Source organism: Anoplolepis gracilipes, chromosome 6, assembly GCF_047496725.1.
Source record: "Anoplolepis gracilipes chromosome 6, ASM4749672v1, whole genome shotgun sequence".
Lineage (NCBI taxonomy): Eukaryota > Metazoa > Arthropoda > Insecta > Hymenoptera > Formicidae > Anoplolepis > Anoplolepis gracilipes.
The window spans coordinates 1,565,185-1,585,164 of record NC_132975.1 but is presented as its reverse complement, the minus strand read 5'-3'; the positions used below and the strand labels follow the sequence as shown (position 1 = coordinate 1,585,164).

Here is a 19,980-nt window from a genome sequence, read left to right as displayed (position 1 = left end):
GTAGCAATCAGCTGATCGCAGCGTCCGACGTTATTTTAAGGAACACTTATTCCTGACGTAATTATACGATATTTTCTTCTTTACCAAAATTTTATTTAAAGCATAATTTTGTGTTATAAGATAAAATAGTTAGCGATTTTGACTCATGCAGCGGTAATCACTCGTCAGACGGTCAGCTGCTCTCGCGCTCGCGGTGTGCCGCGCTGCTCCTGGCTGCCTTCTACACTCGACGCGTGATTTGCTAACTATTTTCGCTTATAACTCAAAAACTACGCTTTAAATCAAATTTTGGTAAAGGAAAAATTATCTTAGAATTGTATCAGGAGTACGTCATTTTACGGACGGAAAGTTGTTCTGGGACACCCTGTATATATATATATATATACAGGCTGTCCCAGAACAACCTTCCGTCCATAAAATGACGTACTCCTGATACAATTCTAGGACAATTTTTCCTTTACCAAAATTTGATTTATTATTATTTATTATATATGGAGTACGTCATTTTACGGACGGAAGGTTGTTCTGGGACACCCTGTATATATATATATATATACAGGCTGTCCCAGAACAACCTTCCGTCCATAAAATGACGTACTCCTGATACAATTCTAGGACAATTTTTCCTTTACCAAAATTTGATTTATTATTATTTATTATATATATATATATATATATATATATATATATACGTATATATATATTACTTCATAATATATACTAAAGTGAAACAAGATCACGCGCAATTAATAGTATGTAATAAAACAGTAATAAATGAGTAGTGATATAATGAGGTTTCTAACCCAGGTGCTCGAGGGGGGTGCGGGGGCAGGGGGACCACGGACCCGGGGGGATGACGTCACGCAGGTCCGCGGCGCGGTTTGTAGACAAGGGGTACGCGGAGAGGGGGAGAGGTCCGCGACACAGCTGTAGGTCCGCGACGCAGCCGGTAACAGTGATGCGCTGCCGTGAGATTTTTTCCCACACGAGAGCCTCTATGCGCATGCGTAAGCTGACGTCACAGCTTGACATCAGCTATTATCATGGATGTAGCAAGTGCAGCATTAGGGTGCATAAAGGGTCCTTTCCCGCGTAATTTTTCCGCGTTTTCAGTAGACATAGTGGAGTCATAACGCGTAGAGTAAATTAGAGTGCCGTGATAGAAAAGTAATATAAAGTGTAAAATAAAGGAGAAAGATGGATCATCCACAACCATCAACGTCTCAAGAAAAAGAACAGGAAAAGGAGAAGAAATCAAGAATGAAAATATTCCAAAATTCTTGGTTAAGTATAGATATTTTTAAAGATTGGTTAACACTACACGAAAATAATAAAAAAGCTCTCTGCTCTGTTTATAATAAAATTCTTTTATGTGGTAAATCAGATTTAATTAAACATTCGAAAACGAAAGTACATATTAAGAATATTAAAAGCCGTAATATCACACCATCTGCTTTATTACCTAAGCTCAATATTAAAGATGAGGACCATGTTAAGAAAGTTAAATCGGCCGAAATAAAATTAGCTTCTTTTTACGCGGAACATAATATAGCTTTTCAAACCGTAAATCACATGGTCCCTTTATTAAAAGAAATTTGTCCGGATTCACAAATAGCTCATGATTTAAAACTGTCAAGAAAAAAATGTACGCAAATTATAAAAAATGTTTTACGAAAACGCGAAAGTGAAAAACTTATTTCACATTTAAAAAATCAAAAATTTTCAATTTTAGTAGATGAGAGTACAACTATTACTAACGATAAATTACTTTGTATTTTAGTAAAATATGTGTCATTAGATGATAAAAAATGTGTTACTCAATTATTAGAATTGATTTCTTTAGATGCAACAGATTGTTCCGCGGACAAATTATATTCTGCTTTTAAAAATTGTTTTGAAAATAAAGATATACCGATAACAAATATTGTAGGAATAGCTAGCGATAACGCGTCTGTAATGACAGAAGTTCGAAATTCTTTTATTAGTAGATTAAAAAAAGAGATACCGGTCCTCATTGTATTAAAATGTATATATCATTCGTCAGCTCTTATTGCGAGTAAAGCTTGTGCAAAATTACCGGATTCTTGCGAAAATATTTTACATGCAGTTGCAACATATTTTTCTGGCAATGCAAAAAGATCAGCTATCTTGTGCGAATTTCAGAATTTTTTTGGAATAGAATCACGTAAAATTTTTAAATTATCAGCTACGAGATGGCTCGTTTTGCACAAATGTGTTATTAGACTTCTCGATAATTGGGAAGTCTTAAAACATTATTTCCATTTAGAGACAATAGAAAATAAAAATAATTCGGCAATAACTATTTTTAATACTTTAAATGATAATAAAATTAAAGCCTATATGTTTTTTTTGAAATATTCATTAAATTCTTTTAATAAGTTTAACGCTTTATTTCAAAATAGAAAAGTTTAATTCACAAATTAGCTGAAAGTAGTGAGCATATAATAAAGCAGATAGGATATAATTTCTTGCTACCTAACACGTTAAAAAATATTTCTATAGATATAATTAATCCGCAAAATTTTTTACCATTAACTTCAATATATGTTGGTCCAGAATGTGAATCATTATTACAATTAAAGTCTTCCGAATTTGTAATGGAAATAAAATCCACATGTTTATCTTTTTACGTAACCGCGTTACAAGAAATGATACAACGATTGCCTTATAATGATGAAATTTTCCGCGAATTTAGATTTTTAGATCCAAATATAGTTTTACGCGAGGAGGGTAGACTTGCCTTTCCAGATTTGAGGAACGTAGCAAGACATTTTCAAATTTCCAATATTATGGCTTTAGCTTATGAATGGCGAATGTTGCCTATTGTATTTAATGACGCGGAAAAAAATCGTTTATTTAATTTAAAAATTGATGATATGTGGAAGAATATTTTTGAGAAAAAGGAATTTAATGATGAACCATTTTTTCCAAATTTAGAAAAATTAGTACAGTTTTATCACTTCCACATTCTAATGCCGAAGCAGAGAAAATTTTTTCGATTGTTACAGATGTGAAGAATAAAAAGAGGAATCGGATTGATGTCACCTGTTTAGACGCGGTTTGTAAAGTACGATCAAGTTTTCAAGCTAATAATATTGATTGTCGCACTTTTAAAGTAGATGAAACACATTTAGAACTACATAATTATAATAATTTATTTCCTTCTAATAGTAAAGCTAAAAATAAATAGAAAATATCTTTCACTTACACGTTTTATTATAACTTTTTTCGTAATATTAACAATTTAATTTTATTTCTTTAATTAACATTTAAACAAATATAACTTTGATAACTTTTTTGAAAATCTTTATTTTCTATCATGTATTTGATATTATCATTGTTTTCAACATTTTTGAATACCCGAACTCTTTTTATTCAAGTGTTAACTAATATTATTTCTAATTTAACTTTTTTTTCTTATGATTTATTATTCTTGATTATTTTTTATTTGTCTTGATTATTTTATTTATCATTCCACATATAATGTCTTTTTGCATGTTATTATTCTTTATTTCTTTTCTTTTGCATTTTATTATTTTATTGCATTTATTTTTTAGTTTTACTTTGTGTCACACATATCAATGTAGTGCAATTTTTTTGTGCAATAATAGTGTAATGCAATATTTTATTTTTCATATTTTTGCTTCATATATTTTTTATTTATATATTTATATATTTATGTTTATTTTTAGACATAAAATATTTGTTTGTTTTTTAAATATAATAAATTATTATTTTATTATTATTTTGATCTGTGATCCAAAATGCACAACTGCATGTATTTAGTGCAATATAAAATATTTATTAAATATTTATTTATATATTTAATTATATTCGTACTTTTATTTTTTGGTAGATAAATGTATCTATTATTAAACAGTAATTTATTCTCTGTTGTAGTAACTTCTGGGAACGCTTCCAGTTGGCTCCAACAAAAAATTAAATTTTATTTTATTAATAAAATGTATTATTATTGTATTTATTGTAATTTTAGTAATTATATATTTAATATTAAAAACATATTTTTATATAAGTAATAAATATAGATTTATTATTTAAATTTAATTTAAGAAATATTAATGTTACATTAATAATATGTATTAATATTTAAGTTTAAGAATTTAATATATTATAAGTTTAGGTATATATAGTATATAATATTAAGTATATATATATTAATTAATCTGTGTAATTTCTTATTGTTATGTATAATTATGTATTATATATCTTATGTATATCTTTGTTAGAATACTGGTAAGGTTTTTTACAGTTTCCCTTACCCTTGCAACAAATGTTGGTATTCATGTAATAAATCAGCTGCAGACGTAAAAAATAACATAAATAAATTTTTTGTTTGTTATATTAAATGTACCTTATTTCTTTGATAACAATTTTCTCTTTTATCCCTTCATCCTTTCTTTCCTAACTGGGGAGTTTGATGATACCTTATATTCCATCAAAGTACATACATTGAGCATTCGTACCGTTTGCTTAGTGCGCATGCGCGACTTTATTCCCACAACAGCGCATCACTGGCCGGTCGGCGAGGGATTTGCGGAGAGGAGAGAGAGGTCTGCGACGCAGCCGGTAGACGAGGGGTTTGCGGAGAAGAGAGAGAGGTCCGTGACGCAGCCAGTGGACGAGGGGTTTGCGAAGAGGGAAGAGAGGTCCGCGGTGTAACCGATGGGTCCGCGAGTAGGGAGATGGATAGAGAGAGACGGCGCGATAGACGTTCGCAACGCGGTAGAGAGAGACGGCGCGATAGGCGTTCGCAACGCGGTAGACGGAGACGCGTGGTATAGGATAGGATAAGGAGAACGCTATGTGCATTGTACATAGCGTAGGACAATGAGAGCATGATGTGGTGGGAAAAGGAGAAGATTACAATAGAAAGATAATGTGAGAGAGAAAGAAGGAGGATGAGGGGAAAGGATAGCGGGAGCGCGATAAGACGGAGGCTAAGGCGTACGCGAGAACGCAGATTAAATTTTTTATATATTATTATTATATATATTATTATTATTATTATTATATCTTATTATATATATATATATATTAAATATTATCTAATTAATCCTAAGAGGAGGAAGAAGGATGGGATAAATAAAGGATGTGCAAATAAGTAATATATGTGTTTAACATAAATATAATTTTTATTTCAAAAAAGTGTATGTGTATACATATAAAGTGTGTGTGTGTGTTTTTAAAAAATGAAAATATAAAATCTAATATATAAAGTAAAAAATATAAAAAATCTAAAATATAATATAAAATATAAAAAGATATAAAAAATCTAAGATCTACAATATAAAAAATGAAATTATAAAATATAAAATATAAAAATATAAAAAAAAACTAAAAATCGATGGAAGAGAGACGGAGGGAGAACTCGCGACGGCTGCTTCTGTAACAGAAAAGAAAATGAACATTTTTATTAGTATTTTAAAATAAATATTTAAAATTTGAGCATACTCACAGTACGAGGGGCTCCTCTCCGAACAATCTGCGGAGGCAAAATACATCCACGTACAAATATGGGAAGAACTCATCTAAGAAACGAGCACGGGGGTCGTCGCCCCACAAATCCTCAAATTCTGCATAATCGCGGTTGAAGGTCCGCCACCGACGCACCTCTTTCATGTGCGTAATGTTGATATATCCCGGGATGAGGTTGTGGTAACATTGATATTCCTGTAAAAGAAAAAAACATATAAATATATTATAAATAAAAAAGCGTATAAAATAATAATAAAATTACTTACATCACCGATTGGGACGTGGAAGTAACGATATTGGTAATGCTGTAAAAGATAAAAGCGCATAAATATAAATATAAATATAAATATATTATAAATGAGAGCGTATAACATAATGAAAAACTACTTACATCCTCGAACAGCACATTCATCAACGCTCGGAACAGAGCGTGGGCCAAATTCTTGACCCAGCGAAGTTCCACGCGACGATAGCTCGTTTCGAACATAGCGTCGAGAAAAGACAATATGCTCGACATTTTAAAATCGTCACAAAAGAACTTTACTTCACTGGATCACTGACAGACACTTTATGACAGCTCCAGCGAGAGCTAGGTAACGTCTCGGTAAAAAAAATGGGTGGGGGATGTGCATGACATAAGAGTTAGCAACAAATGCTTACTCTTTATAGCTGATAAAGAATTAAAAGCTGACGTGAACTGTCGCTCCACACAGCATTCATACAGATAATTCTAATTAAATAGCGACACAATCAAATAAGCATCAGACATCTATTGAAACATTGATCAACATGGATCTAAACATTGATCAACATCGATTTAAACATGTTTGAACCATATTATACATCAAATAAATATCTTAATATCATGATTTGAAATATAATACCAGATGCAGCTGCACCATGAAATGTAATATTCATCACACAGATGTATACATGGCTAAGAGATATAATACTTGCTACATATCGATCCAACCACTATCATACATCAAACAAACATCTATCGAACCATGTTTGAACTATTATCGTACATCAAACGAACATCTATCGAACCGCAATGAACATCTATCGAACCATGTTTGAATCACTATCGTACATCAAACGAACGTCGATCAACATCAAACGAACGTCGATCAACATCAAACGAACGTCGATTAACATCAAACGAACGTCAATCAACATCAAACGAACGTTGATCAACATCAAGCGAACTATGAACGACATAAATTTTGATATTTTTTTTCGCGTTTAAAGATATCAAATATTCCACGTCCATTGTCTGCTAAAATGCAGACTAATAGAAAAATGCATCACGTACTGTAATATAATACATGCTACAAGGAGAGGATAAAAAAAATAATAATAATAACACACATGTATTGTAACAATAGTTTATTATAAATATGGATTGATCGAACCTTTATGATGATGATTCGACCACCAATTGAATAATTTAAATACATTTTGTAAAGCACAATTTCGTACATGTCTATCGCAACGCAGAGTAGCATCTAATTTATCTAAAGTAACGTCATCATAGTCGTTATCCAATGTCTCGATAATAAGACCGATTCTCTTACTCTCTTCCAGTAAATTTGCCAACCATTCTCGTTTTTCATGTCCTTTGACATACACTCGAGAAGATGCATTTTTCAACGTCACGGCGTCAGTGATTAAATGTTTGGCCATGTAGTATGGAATGTTTCCATCTTCCCATTGCAGATTGTGATGTTTTCTAATTAACCATGCAACTTGAGATCTCTCAGATCTCGTGAGCAAACGGAATGGTGTAAGACTCGTAAAAATATAATGAGAGAGTACAGAGCCCTTTGTCAGAATCGCAATTTCTTTCACGATAAATTTTTTATCGATAATAAATCCTTGGAGATCCACAAACGTTAGCACAACCATAATGAAATGATATTGGCGAGAACTACGACGGACGACTAATGTCGATCATCGAGTATCGCTAGTTTTATAATGTTATAATGTTATAACATTGGAGGGGATTATTCCTGATTCATGTAATTTTGCGGACAACATTTGTCAACGGGTTATATTCGACAATGCGATCGTGCAAGATGAGGCAATATGCGGTAGTATTTGCGGGTACGTCTAGCTTACATTCAAATTCTATTCTTATGTCCACGGTAGCATTTTTGACAGACTCGTTTTGTCGCGAGCAGTCAATGACCGTGAGAGGACCGTACTCTAGAAATTTTGCCATGGTAAATAATACATTATCATTATTGCATCCGTAATAAGATTTACGAAAACGCGCATACATGTCGAATAGGATAGCGTATCTCTTTTTATCAAAATCCAAATTTAAATCATCATACGGATAAAAATCAGAGTTTAGATAGAGTTTAACGTTTGTCAATTTGCAGTCGTCGAATTTGGTAATATCTTTCGACGCGACATTTTTTCTATCAGTCTGTAGTGCAAAGATTACGTATCGCGGTTTCTCCAGCTGAGAGGCAGTTTTCACAGTCCACGAATGCTTGGTCGTACTGTGCAGCAAAGGAAATTCGTATAGATCCCACGAGCGGAAACTCATGTTCAAGTATCTACCGCTCTCCAACGCTCGTAGCAAGGACAATTTATTAATTTCGTTCAATATTACGTGAGGCATACGCCATTGTATTTTGTGTAATTCAATCTCAGCTTCAGCAGCCTGAGCTCCAAATAGACAATTGTTGTCGTTGCGTGAACGTATTAGAATCAATTCATGACGAGCGTTAATCACAACACGCTTAAAATCCTCGCAAAATCCAAGCAACATGTTGAGCGGCACGCAAAAATTGAAGTAACCTTCGCCACCATTATTTGCAATATAGTTATATTCCACGCAGCATTGTGCAAGATTTTACTTCTCTCGTGTGTAAGGGAAATGTAGTTTTTAATCGTGCAAGTTATTCCAACGTTTCTGTTGCGATCAATTTCCACACCGTTGAGTTCATATCGAAGTTCATCAAACATGAATGCAACACAATTATTTCCCAATATCATTAGTTCATCCTTTTTTCTTATCGTCAATTTTCCTTCGACGTAAAGGAAGCTTTCGCACGGCAACGTGTACAAATCCTGATGCTGTATAGGTATCCGTATCTTATCGCTATATCCAAGTGTTGTATTTGCGTATAGATTGTACGTATGAGTTTCAATCTTTACTATACGGTCGTCAAAGATCGGTTCGCTTTAAATGTTCAAAATGTCAATCATTTTTTCAATTATTTCGTACGACAAATCCCAAAGACTTTAAAAATTCACGATTCAACGCGCTGAGCTTCTTTTTAGCGTAACCAGACATCTGATTATTGTCACCAGACACCGCTCGCCTCCTCGCAAAAGTATTGTCCCTCGTAAAGATATTGTCTCTCGCGTGCTCCGTTTCATTCAACACGAGCATACTATTTTTAACGTCGTCGTACGTGCAATCGTACGGTAATTTCCTCTCCTCAAAAATCGAGCAATCGACCCTCCTAATCCACAACACGTATCGTTAAATCAGTAATGCTTCGCACGACGATCGGTAGATAAATGATTTGCGCGGGCGTTTCCGATATCTTATATCTCGGTGGTATGCTCGGAGAAAATTCATGTATCGTGTGTAGGCGCTTACTATTGCTATATGCACCAGCGGTCACATTACGTTCTATACGAATAATATTTACGTTAATAATATTTATCGGCACATCTGATTCGTACCATTTCCGCGGCTGCAATACACGATTCGAGAATCGCAACAACGATCCCATGTTATTGGGCTTATTAAAATTTATTCTGTATGTGCATTTAATTTTACTTTTCAACGTATTATGATTAGCGCGAATCACTATTGGATATTTCTCATCATTGTTATTAACAATGTTGTGGGAATCGTATTGTAAAATTGCATGCGTTAGATATTCATTTATATTATGCAATTCGTACGATCCTTCGGGAATCGTAATTTCCTTGTTGTCGTTGTCAATGTAAAATTTATTATTTGAGGAATTCACGTTCGGTATTGTATGATAAGTTTCAAAATCCGTTAAACCAAGTTCGTAATCATCATCGTTCAAATCTATGGCTGGAAAGTAGCTTACGGCAAGAACGCTACTCTTACCAGTCAACGTAAGTGTCAGTGACATGTCGAATACTGAGTTACGACAGTAGAGTATTAGGCTTTAAATCGGCATTTAATCGTTTAAAGAAATTGTAGACACAATTGTCCGCAAATACTCTGATTATAATTTTGATAAGACGCATGATTATATTCAATTTTTGTTACATTCTGTCCAAAATATTGCACCAATTCCTCGGGCGGTCGAAGATTTCCAAAACTGTCAAAATACACAACATTATCTCTCCTCTTTGCGTATGCTACTCAATGAGTACCAGGACCTCAACGTCGTCCAAATTGACAATGCAGCTCTCGTTTCGTCGCACGCCGCTTATCGGTAAATTATTGCGCATGAAAACGCCTCTAAAGAAAAGTATGCGCATACGTCTTACAAGTTGTTCCTATTGTACGTTAGTTGTTACACCCGCAGGCATTTTTAACAGTTTTTTAACGTTTTTTTTTCTTAGCAGTCGTTGAAAATCCCCGTCCACGCTTGTATGGAGCGAGATAAAGTCCACGACCTTCCATAGCACGATTGTGACGTTGCATTTCTTCGAATTGGCGTTGCGCGGCCTTGCTATCGTTTACAGCCTTTGCGACTCCCGCTGCTCCACTAACCAAAGAACCGACTACTCCCAACAATGGTAAAATCGGTAAAATATCACCACGCTTCGCTACTGGAAATATTTGTTTTTTCAACATCTTTTTCTTTTTCGGTGATTTTTTCATCTTCATTCCCATACTAAATTTCGTTTTTGCCTTTATGGCCATCCAAACAGCCGTAGCAGCCGCTCTTTCACCAAGAGTCGAATCCCTCGCGGTAATACGTTCCCGCGTCCTCACAGCTAGTATACGATCCGCAAACGTGTCGTTCACCGAGATCGTTGCTTCGCGAGTAAGCTATATCGTGGTCACGACACGCAGCGTCCAATGGATTGATACCTCGATCGCCTCTAGCCAATCGTTCTTTTAAACGAGTTCCCGGTCCGCAAAACTGATATCCAGGAATATGTAATTCGATAGAAAGCGCGTTTATCGCACGATTCAATAGACCGCTACCTCTTATAATTCTCGCTGACATTCGTAGCAATCTTTAATAAATGGTGTTGGACCGTCGATATGTGTTTGCTGCCACGGTAAATTATAATGTCGCAAACATCTACGATACCGTTGTACTTCAGAATCAGCCTTTATATGTTCGAGAAGTTTGTCCCACAGTCGTTCCACGTAGCAGCTAAACTGTCTCAATAAAATAATCTTTGGTATATATTGCAACTGTTCAGAAGTAAGCTCGAGAATATGACTGTCGTCTGACAGATGAAAAAACATTTTCAATACTGAGCGGTTTCGATTCGATGCACATCTATAAATAGGTCCTCCCATGACTCATTCTCAAAATGCGGTTTGTGCGGCAAGCGATGATAATCAAAGTTATAAACTTTGATAATAGACTAATGCTTGAAAAAGAAATACGCCATCATGGAAACATGTTACCAATTACTATACGCGGTATTATTTGCGGTCCTTCAAATTGTGGTAAAACTAATGTATTGATAAGTCCAATTGAAAGTCCGTCGGTGTTCGCTTTGAGAACCTGTACGTATATTCAAAATCGCTTCAACAACCGAAATATTTGGAAAATTTATTGACACCGATAGACGAAATTGGTTATTTCACATTCTCTAATAATAGTGAAGTTGTTGTTCCAAGCGAGGCGCTTCCGAATTCCATTTTTATCTTTGATGACGTGGCGTGCGATAAACAAGATACGATAAGAGAGTACTTTGCAATGGGTCGACACTCGAGCGTCGACTGTTTCTATCTTTGTCAAACGTATGCCAAGATACCCAAGCATCTTATACGCGACAATGCGAATCTGTTGATTTTATTTCAACAGGATAGTACAAACCTGAAACATGTGTACAACGATCATGTAAATACTGACATGTCATACGACGATTTTCACGCATTATGCCAGAAATACTGGCAGCACAAGATTCGTAGTTATTGATAAAGACAGCTCGCTGACCAATGGACGATATAGAAAAGGATTTAATGAATTTGCAATACCATAGAGAGGTTAGTCGCTGTCGACACATCAGTCTAACAACGTCTACAAAATATTCATCATGATAAACAACAATGATGCTGATGATGAACGTGAAAAGATTGTGAGAGAGATTGCAAAAACGAGTGAATCAATTCGCAAAAAATATCACGCTTTAAAAACTGGTAAAATTGAGGAAGACGTCGCTTTGGAGAGACATTTTAACCCAATCACTGAACCTCTAAAACAAATTGTTGAGAATACCATCGATGTAGAATCTGATGCATCGAAAGTGGAGTCGTTTGGTATACCCAGAGAAGAACAAGAGAGCATAAAGCAAAACCGATCAAACATTTCACTGACTTATGAAAAAATATCAAATGGGAGACGGAAACGATTAAACGATTCATTGATAACTTCTACACCAAATCAATCAAAGCGAATGAAACAATTGACTCCGATAAAAGCTGTACAACAACCTCAAATAATCTCGTCCCTTCTATCGAAGAAATTTTTGAGACCACACTCGAAGCGGTTGTGACGTCGGTTCAACGTCAATTACAAACATCCGAGAGTCAGAATATGTTGCGAGACCATCTTGGTCCGCTCGGACAAAGATATATCGGAGCAATTTTGGGCCAAGATGTAAATAACGAGATGGATTACGTATACGGTGTTAAATTTTCCGATGAAGGAATGATGCTCGGCGATAAACATTTCGAAGTGGATAAGAATGATAATATAATCATCAATGGAGTAAAATATGCGGGGACGCCGGGCCTCTACGAATTAATTTTCAAGAGAATTCCCGACGATGTATATACAGAGAACGATATGCATAAATATAAAATATAAAAGTATATTACTGGCGACAAACGTGCATAGATGTGATAGCAGTGTGCGTAATCCAGTATTAGGTAACAAAGGATATAAATATAAATATATAATCGCTTCATTATTTCCTATCAAAAGAAAAATTGGAAAAGGTATAAACCTACCACGCACTATGACACTGAGTGAGAATAAAATTGAATACGTGCATTGGAACGATCCCAACGAATTGGTAGATCGTTTGCGGCTGCTGGAAGCTTCGCATCGAGCAGGTAACAATGCTCATGACAATGAAATCATGTCAATTATCGAAGAGCTTCGCGAGGCAGGTTTTATTATAAATTAAACAACATGTTGACGATACTAGTCATTCTATCAAAACATTTCGTATTGAAATGTCAATTAATAAATTTGGAGTATCGCTCGGTATGTCGAATAATGCATATTATGAATGGAACGGATTACTAAGAACGTATGTACGAGATAACGCTCTGTGTCTGACTAGCGCCGGCTTTGACGCAAGGTTGCGCAAGATACGACGTATAGCGCAACCGGAAGATGATAACGATGCTGCTAACAAATGGTACGTTGAAACGAGTGTTTAATTTTTGAGGAATAGACAGAAAGAAATTGAAGAAACAATTATTGCGCTCGAAACGCGCGTGCAAACGCTTCAGATAATGATGCATGAAATGCAGAAAATGCTTCAGACACGTGTGCAAACTACATCCGACTCAGGAAAAGATACATAAAGAATTATACATGAACTTTTACATTATTATGAAATATGCCACGATCAAACATGCAAGAAAAAAAAAACAACTCTGAAAAGCGACTGTTCGTGGAAGAATTGCACGCTCCGGCGAGAAGAAATTTTCCGCGTAGACGCGTCATAGTACGCAGATACGATGATCTGTGGCAGGCAGACGTGGTTGAAATGCGTCCTTATGCACGAGTCAACAAAGGTTTCAATTACATACTCACTGTTATCGATGTGCTGAGCAAGTATGCGTGGGCCATACCGCTCAAAAGTAAAAGCGGAAACGAAATGTCTGAAACGATTGCGAAACTAATTCGAGATGATGGAAGATGTCCGAAAAATTTTCAAACAGACAGAGGAAAGGAATTTTATAATGCAAATGTGCAAAAACTCATGAAGAAACATAACATTAATCATTATTCAACGTATTCCATCATGAAAGCCTCGATCGTCGACGATTCAACCGCACTTTAAAGAACAATATGTGGAAATTGTTTACGCTAAGTGGTAATTACAAGTGGATCGACGCTTTATCTCAACTCATTGCAGAATATAACGCGCGAAAACATCGCATTATCAATATGAGACCTATCGATGTCACTCCAACAATTGCTGATAAACTTTTAAATACAGTATACAATAATGTAAAAATTGCTGCTCCAGCGAGATTCAAAGTGGGTGATTCGATACGTGTGAGTAAATTCAAGACCATTTTTGATTAAGGTTACACACCAAATTGGTCGACCGAAGTGTTAAATTGTCAAAATACAGAATATTAATCCCGCGACATATATATTAAAAGATTCGCGCGGAAATCTAGTAGCCAGAGGATTCTACGAATACGAACTACAACGCGTTGCTAACCTCGACGTGTATCTCGTGGAAAAGGTGATACGTAAAAAAGGAGATAAAGTTTTTGTGAAATGGTTGGGACTTGATAAATCGCACAACTCTTGGATACATAAAAATAATTTATTGTAAACATATAACATAATAAAAATATACATAAATTTACATGAATAAATATATATATATATATATATAACTTATATTGACAATAAATAAATACAATTATTTACAATAAATAAATAAATACAATTATTTACAATGGTATTTTATAATGTCCCCACGGTAACGTATCAGTAGTTGTAGGTACGATATACCGCTTGTCGTCGTACGGACTTAGAGCAATTTTTGTTTCGCGAATGGTGTACCTCGTGCAATTTTGATCTTATACACGATTGACTACGCGTCATTTCAATCTCTTCGTTCAAACACCGCGTGTAATCGTCAAACGTTATCGTTCTCGCGACAACGTTACTCTTGACGCCTTTTACCTTTTTCGTATCCTTCTTACCATCCACGCGCAACGCATACATTTTTACTCTAAACCCGACAAATTCAGTCATTATGGTACCGTTGTTTTCATCCTTCATTAGATCCGGTACCTTTTTATTCACGAGCGGTATACCGTACGCATTGTCTATCGCATAGTCGCTCGTATCAAATCTGCTGATATCGCGTTTCATATTCTCGTACACATCGTCGCACTCAATGTGATATATAAGACTATCCGTGTCAGTGTACATGACTTTGCATCTCTCCCGATACATTGGTACCATATAATCGTGGTGAAATTCGTACAAACATGTCTTGGATATATCGAGAATACACATACCCACGTAAATTGGTTTGTAAAATTTCACCTCGAGTTTACGTAATTCCACAGCGATTAGATTTTCCGAAAAAATGCTCCTGCTATGAAAATTTGGTTTTGCAATTAATGCCTCTGTGCCGTACCTTCCGTCCCATTTTGTTAAAAGTTTAACATCTACGCGATTACGCACATTTTCCATCATTTTGCCAAACACGGCATTATTCATTTGTTTGTACAAATTTTTTTCAAATTCATTTTTCGCCAGTGTTCTAAATTTTGTGTTAAGTTCTATATAAGTACGGAGCCACGGAGATTGAGTGAATTGTAATATACGTTGAATTTTTGTAACACGAAGATCGTGACGGGAACATTGCTGCAGGTTGCGGTAGTGTATCACGTAACGCTTCTTATCGTATAAGGTTGCGAGAAGCTTGTCCTCGCGTTTGCCAGGTGGTTTGTCGCGTGTCGGACAAAACGGTAGGTCAGTGTGCGAATCGTGAAAATGCTGTGGATACTCGAAGTCGACTTCGAGAATGTAGCCTGTAGACGAATCGAGCGCAATCGATGATACATCAAAATTGGAAACATTATCGACTCACTGAAAATCGGCATAGGGCAATGGTTGACACATTGCCCATCCGTATATTATTAACATCAAAATACATCAAGTACGTTGATGGTTTTGATGAGTCATACGACTGCATGTACTTGTTATTAGCACGCACGTACCTGTTGGAACATTGACTCAGACCACCGCGTATACCTCGTTCGATAAACATAACCATGTCAATGTCTGTGAATAGTGAGTTCCCGATCCCCGGGGGATGTGTGATACATTTTCCCTACGTAAGAAAAAAAAAGAGAGGCCTAGCTTTCAATGCGTGGTCTTCTATAAACTTTCGAAAGTAACTTGTCTCAGACCTCAAAATCTTTGAACTTCTACGACGACGTCAGACGGTTGTTTAAAATTTTTTATGGCCGTTGTGTGTCGCGGGCTCAATATTATTCCCCGCTCGGATATGATATACCCCAAAAATTCTATTTCTTTCCTAAGGAATTGACATTTATTAAAATTTAATTGAAACCCGTATTTTTCAGAATGTTCAACACGCGTTCCAGAATTTAAAGATTCTGTTCGACAGTCTCCGTTGGAATAAGTACGTCGTCCATGTACACGATTATCTCATCGTTTCTTATCAACGGACTTAATATTTGTCGAAGACGCTTCTGGAATTCCGCCGGGATTTCCGAATACCCAAAAGGTAAATATCGATATTCATATTGCCCGTCTGGAGTCGCGAAGGAAAAATATTTTGTACTATCTTTATCTACTTTTATCTGATGAAAGCTATCCTTCAGATCTAATAGCGTGAACATTTTCTTATCTCCCAAATGCAACAAACAATCCTCTATTAATGGAAAAGGATATTTTTGCTTCTCTATTCTGCTATTCAACGGTCTCAAATCTATGCAAAGTCTAATATGCCCGTTTTTCTTTTTCACAGGGACCACCCTCGCGCAGTACAGAGATACACTTGGCTGTATAATCCCTCGACTCAACAAATCATCAATTATTATTTTGCGGATTTCTATTTGCTCTGTATAGGCAAATCGTCGCAGTGCATACGCATAAATTGACAGATCTCGGATATTTACTCTAACGGTATAGTCATCGTCTATCGGCATAGTATCGTTAATTTGAAAATTATTTATTATTCTTATTAACAAGACTTTAACCTTGTTATTGTAATCTATTTCAATGTTTTCTAAGTTGTTTATTGGCGCGTCTTGTATACAGTATGGTAAAGCGGTAAACAAGTTAACCTTATCACCATCTATTGACGGTTTATATATCAACATCATTTTTGTTTGTTTAAAAAGTCGTGACCTATTATCATCTCGGTTTCGAAAATATTTTCATTCCATACATAAAGTTCAATAACAGATTCTACATCTTTTATCTGCTCTATTTTTATTTTTGTTTTTACAACGCCTAATATGTTTAACGGCTGATTGTTTAGATTTTTAAACTTTTTAACCGCCGGCGACATTTTAGACTTTAACGGATTAAAAAATTGCTAGAAAATATCAAATTTTATGAACGATACCGGGTTTCCCGTGTCGACTAACGCTGTCAACTTGCAAATCTTATGTTCTAATTTTATTATTTGTATGTACGGATTTTCTATTTCTAACGTAGGTTGTACTTGCTGTATCGCAGCTACTGTTCCCGACGTCGTGTGCTCCTCGGAGATGGTCGCTGCCGCCAGGGCCGTCGAGGGTTGAGTAGCCGGTGCCTTGGCTCCTTTCCGCTTGAGGCTAGGGCAATCAAATTGACGATGTCCATTTTCCTTGCAGTAAAAGCATGTCATCTCCGCTCTGCACTCCTTATGGAAATGTCCCTTCTTCTCACAGTTCCTGCACGCCGTGTCCTTGGACCTCTGTGTCCCGGTCACTGTTGACTGCTTCTTTTTTCCTTCTTCTGAAATACCTTCAGTTATTTGACGCATAACATCTAAAAATTCTTCTAGGGTTTCCGACTTGGTCGACAATGCTACCGCACGGAGTGAGCTCTGCGCGATACCGTCTACGAGGAGATTGATCAAATGTTTCCTTTTCAGGGATCCTCCTTGCTTCCATTTTCTGCATCGCCTTGTAGAAGCGGATTCGACGCTCGAACATCTACAGCTCCTGGCGTAGGCCAATCCAGGATTCCAAGGCTGTCCCCGACTGCACTTCATACCACCGCCGTGCTGACTTAACCAATTAACTAGAAGCCGCCAGCAAAGTCACTCCATCTGTTGCCCCGTGGATGAGTGCTACTTTCTCGACTCTTCTCACGCAAGTAAGTATATTTTTCTCCTCTGATCCACCAAATTCGGGAATCTGCGATGCTAACCAGCTCACCGCGTTTCCTGTTGGCAGACCTTCCACCCGACCGGACGACTGAATCGACACCGCCGAAGAAGAGCCTGACGACGAACCGGCCCGGATGGTCTGCGGTTCATGATTCACCGCCGCCGTTGAAGAACCTCCTTGGACCGCCGCCGAAATTTCCTTCCTTCTTGGACCAAACAGCTGCGCCAATTGTTGGAGAAATTGATGCTGTTGCCTGGTCGCTTCCCGTTGTTGCTCCATTAGGAACTGCTGCTACTGCTGCTGCATCAACTTCTGATGCCTCGTCATGTCCGCCGTGACTGCCGTGAGAAGCCTTCGTGCTGTCACTAGCACATCGCCGTCCTCATCCTGGGAGGCCTGTCGACCACTCCCGGATGTGGCCTCCTGATTCGCTTCAAGCAGGTCATCTACTGGCCCATGTTTCTCCAGATGAGATACAATTGAGTCCAATAATTTTGTTCTATTTTTCAATAAAGGCAAACGATAGTGAATAGCCTCCTCCTTTAACTGCTCCATTGTCATCTCGTCTAACTTTAATCGATGTTGTTCCATTCTACAGATCCGCCGCGACCGTTAAATTTGAACGAGGAAGTAAAGTCAAAGTTTCTCAACGGTCAACCGCCGACACAACGCAAACCGAACTAAGGAAAACCGTGAGCCAAATCCGAATCCCACTTCTGACGTTGAAAAGATCGTCTGTTTTTTCGGTGTAATAGATGGACAATCAAGGATGAAAGGATGGCATAGAAATTTACCAGGATCGTGAAGGTACGAATAAACCGAACCAATTTCAAAGTATCGACAACCGTATATTTTAAAAATACACTCGACTGACTTTCGCTATTTAGTAGTTTCACTTCATCTGCTATTTCGACAAAGAGTCCCCGAATAACGATCTAGGGCCGGTATTCATAGTCCGATTTTATATTTAAGATTGTCTTAAGATCCCGTTCAACTAATTAAATAGCCGCATAGTATCATTTTATTGGTTGAACGAGAGCTTAAGACAATCTTAAATATAAGATCGGATTATGAATACCGGCCTAACTCTCTTTTTATACTTGTCGGTGCTGTGGGTCTCAGTCAAACCATCGGCGCTGCTGTTCCGTCTTACTGACCTGTTGGATGGATAATTCCCTATTTCTAGGGAGTCTAGGGAATTCCTTACAGTATCGTGTCCATTTGCAACGTATCCAACTGTACTATGTAATTCAAATGCACCACTCCCATCAGACAAAGGCACGATCGGATACAATTCTAATTCGATACATTCTTGATCGGACACGTATGATTCTACATATAGTCTGCGACTGTGTCCGATCGATCCTATATCCGATTACAACCATAGGGCTTCTACTACTGGAGGGACTCTTAAAAAGGGACACTTAAAAAGGATCGACAGAGAGCGAGAGAGAGCAGAAAACATTGACAGCAGACCTATACTGTAGTCCCTGCATAAAATGTCTTATTCAAAAATAGTGTTTCGCATTCACGAGATTTTACCGTGAATTCTGCTTTGCAAAAATCTCGGATTGGATCGTGGGCCAATACTTTTCAGTGCAATATTGAGAATAGAACCATGAAATCTTGTATGCCTCTGAATCCGATAACAATTAGAGAAGAAGTGAATCTTTTTTTAATGCGAGAGTTCGCATTCATTTGAATGCCTCTTATTGCGATTGAATGCGAAGAATGTTTAAGAGTCAAGTGAATTCTTTTGAATGCGAGAGTTAATATTTGATAGAATTCTATTGAATGAGATAAAATAAGAATACAAAAAACAGAATTCAGAAGATATTCAAATGTCAATATTTTTTAATTCTTTTCAACTTGGCGAATAAGAGCCATACGCGAATGTTAATGCGTAAATTTCTTTAGAAATTAATTCTTTCCGCGAAAATTGAAACGTGCACAGGACACATATTTTACTTGGTGTATTTTACCAACATTTCCGACGTTTTATGCAGGGATCACAATATGGCTATCCTCCTATATGTATAAGCAATTCTTTTTTATGAAGACAACTCAAAGTGAGAAAGCTACAGTAAAAGAGATAAAATATATCCACTCTATACCTTCTTCAATAGATTTGCTTATGCTCGGCATATATGTAAGCATATGCAACGCCCAGTAGTATAAGTTCTATGGTACTTAATTATATATAT

General features: G+C 36.5%; 1 protein-coding gene and 2 pseudogenes across 1 annotated transcript in view; 1 reads left to right on the top strand and 2 right to left on the bottom strand.

Moving 5' to 3' along the window:
• Positions 1-19,980, bottom strand: part of Atg4a (Autophagy-related 4a) — a 278,503-nt gene that overhangs the window by 45,121 nt on the left and 213,402 nt on the right. The gene's annotated exons all lie outside the window — the stretch shown is intronic.
• Positions 11,110-12,846, top strand: LOC140666822 (uncharacterized; annotated as a pseudogene).
• On the bottom strand, positions 14,365-19,855 carry LOC140666777 (uncharacterized; annotated as a pseudogene).